Raw genomic sequence first — 4,769 nt, 5'->3', positions numbered from 1 at the left:
AGGACCCCCTCTCTCTCAGTTTGATTTAATGTATTTCATATCATTTTAGAGATAATAAAGCGACTGTTATACATCTAAATATTTTTGTCAATTAAATTTAACTAAATTAGTTCAAATTCAATAAAAATTATTCACACTATGTGTACATAAATTATACATTTTTTCTTTTCTTTCATATGTTTCTTTATTATTATTGTTCTTTTATTACTGTTATTATTACTGTATTTTTTTCTTTTTATCATTTTCTTTCTATTTATTGCAATATTTTTTTATTTAATTTTATTTAATTTTTATTCTTATTAAGAGAGTGAGATATAAGAAGAATTATAAGTAGAAGAAACAAGAAGAAGATGAAGAAGAAAAAAAAAATGATGTTTTTAATTTTGACACCGAAATTTTTTAACCGTAACACATATTCTTGTTAGGAGGAGGAGGATTTTAAATTGTGCAGAATTTATTAAAAAAATTGTACCGAAAATTTTTAGCTGTGATATATAGTTTTTTAATTTTGACACATAAATTTTTTAATAGTAATATATGTGAATAATTTTTAACTAATTTTTTTTATTATTAAACTAATTGAATGATATTGAATTCATATATAAAAGGTTTACCTATTTATGTGTCATTTATAATAAAATGTTATTTATTTTTATTCCAAAACACATTTAAATGTATTTTAATGATTGAGTGAATTAATATTTTAAAACTGTGGTTCTTTAAAATTTTGTGTGTTATTTATCAAAATTTTCGTACTATATTTCAACCAATTTTTTATGTCATTAATAACCTAAAATTTTGGTTACAAATCAATATTACTATATTACAACTTTTTTCAAACTTAAGACGAAATTATAATTTTTTAGGTATCTATGTAAATCACTATTGGTATTAGCAATTTCAAAAACAACCTAAATTAATTGGGATTTACGTTGAAAATGGTACATGAAAAAACTTCTATAGGCAGCAGTTTCTGAAGGAGTGTGGCAATGCATAAACTGCTATAGGTAGTTTATGTGAAATTTATCCTTGACAATTTTTAACAAGGTGAAAAGAGAATTTATTAAATAGATAAGAATTGTATTAGATGTAAATAGAGATTTAATGAGAATTGGATTAAAACTATTTTTTATTGTATATAATAAAAAATTATTTTAAAAAAAAAACATAATTTTTTATTATATACAATAAAAAATGTTTGTGTCAACCATGTCAAACAACACCTCTTCTTCTCCAGCAAAGCAGCCTGACAAGAAGGGTAAACAAGAAGGAGAAAGAAAAAGTTAATTTTGATGAAATGAACAAGGATAAGGAGATCCTATTCAATGAACCAAACATTTCAAACAACATGAATAACAAGCACAAAACAACGTGTTAGGAGATGACCATGATCATGATGGTTCTAAGAATTCTAACAACGATGGTTTTGCTGCTGTTACTGAAGATGGCAGTGATTCCACTAAAAAATAGAAACCCAACCCTAACAGAACTCTTGTTGTTGGTAGCCAGAATTCACAAAAGAAAAAAACTTCATGGGGTCACCAAAATGGTCAGGGAATGGAGAGAATGCAACAGTCCCATAACAATAATAGTAGTGGGAATGATGGGATCCAACTCTTAAAAATAAAAAAGTAATAAAAAATATTTATAGTATGATTTTAATCGATTTGGATTACGTTAATTTTATTTTTTTAATTTAATCAATTTAAAATTTTTAAATTATTAAAAAGATATAATTTAAAAATAGTATTATTATTAACGATTCAATCCTGTTGATTACTGTTTGTATTTAATACAATTCTTATCTGTTTAATAAATTCTTTTACCTTATTAAAAAGGTTAAAGATAAACCTCACATAAATTGCTATTGCCTATAGGTCTACAGTAGTTTATACATTGTCACATTGCAGCAGTTTCTGTATGTACCATTTTAAACGTAAACCGCAGCTACCAGTAGTGATTTACATAAATATATAAAAAGTTGTAATTACTTTTTAAGTTTTTAAAAAAAAGTTGTAATTTAATAATATTAATTTGTAACCATTTTATTGGAGTAATTTGTTCTGAAATTTTTGCATTCTGTTATTTTTGTTATTATTAAACTAATTGTGTAATATTAAATTAAGATAATGATAATAATGATGGAAGAGAAAAAAAAGATAGTAAAAGATCATGAAGGTGATGATGATGATAATCACGATGATGATGATAATGAAAGTGGTGAAAAAGAAGAAAAAAAAAACGTGAAATGAAAATATAAACATGCGTACATAAATTTAATTTAGTTTAGAAAAAAAAAAAGTTTAGTTGGCTTGACATTTCTGATATAATTATGGGTAGTCTACCCTAGCTAGTGTCTCCACATTATTGGACCACCCTTAACCCAAAACCATGCGTATAGTCAAGAGGTACATTCATTTATCTAAAGTACATTGAACTCAATTATTAATCGCTTCTTCTTTGGGTTTGAGGTGAATTCTGACTATGATGTATAGTTAGATGGAGGTTCAGTGTTTTTGTCGGATGCTTTTCCACGGTTTTGATTAGACTGGAGTTGAACAAAGAATAATAAAATTGTTGTCCAATAATATCTCCTTCTTGATATCTTTTGCAAGAGAAGAATCAGAATCGAGAATACCTAATTATAAAAGATTAGCGGTTTAGCGACATGTACTAATGTCTCTATACTATGAGTTGTGGTTTCAATACTTAGAAAAAAAAATCTCTCATCGAAAATTAACACCTGAAATTTTTTTATGAAGTATTGACCTCTTCCATTATAATAGTTAGTTTTTTGTATTGATGGTTCTATTAAATTTTTTTAGTTTATTATATCATTAGATAAATTTTTTTTTATTATTTGACATCTCTAAATTACTTATAATAGTGTGGTCATAGTGTAACTAATTTAAAAAATATATGTTTTTTCCTTAAAAAGAATGACTATTTAAATATATTTCTATTTAAATAAAATGAGGTAAATTCATATATGATAATTGATAGCTTACTAAAATCAAAACACATTTAAGTTCAATAAATATTTTGCCAATTGATTCTCCTTGCTGCTTTTTTTCAAAAAAAAAAAAAATCATATATTTAGAGCATTTTTAATAGAGTGTTTTTAGAGTATCATTGTTGATATACCTAGTTGAATTGTTTTTAAAAAATGAATTGATTTAAAATTAAAATCTGCATTAGAGTTGATTGATGAAATAAAATCAGTATCACTTTAGATATACGATATCACCTTAATGAAAAACCAATAAAATTTTGCTACTTGTATAATTATGTTAATAAAATAATATAAAATTTTAATTAAATTAAATCATTAAATTCAATTATAAAATTTACTTGTTCCATTAACATTATTCAATTACAATGAAATATCAATTTTGGAAGCAAAAGCTAATATTATTAGGAAAAATAACTAAAATTATTGTGAGGTGCGAGATATTGCATGAGTTTGGCTATGTGATTCTTGCTCTCGTTATGGATAAGTTTGTTGTTGCGATTAGACAGCATGATTTTAGAATGGTATAACGCCAAGAATCATGATTATTATAATTTAAATAATAGTAAATTTCGACATATTGCATGTGTAGTGTTATTGAATTTATGAAGGGATATAACCTCAAAACTTCATAAACTCAAGTTTAGGCTTACATTAGTTAATTCGATTTTATTCTGCTGATGATTTTTTCTTCTCTTTTACGGCATCTTTTAATCCATCGGGATAATAAATATTAGAGAAAATTACACTCATCTCTCTTGCGAAATATTAAAATGACACTCCTTTTTCTTCTATTTTATAAATATACATTTTCTTCCTTTCTATAATATAATTATTAAATTTTTTAAAAATACAATTTAATCAATAAAAAAATAATTTATTAAAAAAGTATTTTGGTAAGCAAAATTTAATGATAAAAAATAAAATTTTTGTTATTAGATATTTTTTCTTAAAAAATAGATAAAGTTAATATTAGTTAACACAAAAAGTTTAAAATGAATTAAAGAGGAGGTTTTTTAAAAGTTAGAAAGGAGAATAATGTACATTTATAAAATAGAGGAGAGGAGAATGTCATTTTAACATCTCACAAGAGAGGAGAGTGAAATTTTCTCTAAATATTAATCTGTCACAAATTAAAATTTTATTTAAAATTTGCTATTAACTAATAAATTGTTGTATATATACCTAAAATAAAATTGAAATTTTAACACTATTTAAATGCACAAGCATAGTCTCTCCATACTCAATTAAGAAGTTGCGAGTTCGAGTGTCATATCTTTGGTAAAAAAAAAAAAATGCACAAGCAAACTAATCATTTAATCATTTAATCAAGTTAAGTTTTTCAAGTTGTTACTCATGACTTGAATTTCGATTTTCCCAAACATTTTTTTCATTTTGTTTCTTTTATTTATTTATTTATTTTGATACAAAGTCCACTCAACTTATTTTTATTTTTTTCGTCTGACAAGCTCCACATGATGCTTTAGAATTTAGAGAGGTCCAAGGCTGCGAAGGCAGAGACCCACCCACGTTGTTTTGTCTAAATAGAATTGCTAGGAAATGAACCTAGCAGATCTGAGTCATATTTTAGAAAAGTTTGTTTTACTCATTAATTAATCATTATTATATTTGTTTGAAAATAATTCTTTGTTTTTAAAAATTTACATGATTGGAAATTATTATCATTATAAAAGATGTTCCATAATTATTTTCTTTCTTTCTCTATTATAATATTTCTTTCTTTCTTGCTTTTATTCTA

Source organism: Arachis ipaensis, chromosome B10 (assembly GCF_000816755.2).
Source record: "Arachis ipaensis cultivar K30076 chromosome B10, Araip1.1, whole genome shotgun sequence".
Lineage (NCBI taxonomy): Eukaryota > Viridiplantae > Streptophyta > Magnoliopsida > Fabales > Fabaceae > Arachis > Arachis ipaensis.
Note: the sequence above shows the minus strand (reverse complement) of the source record.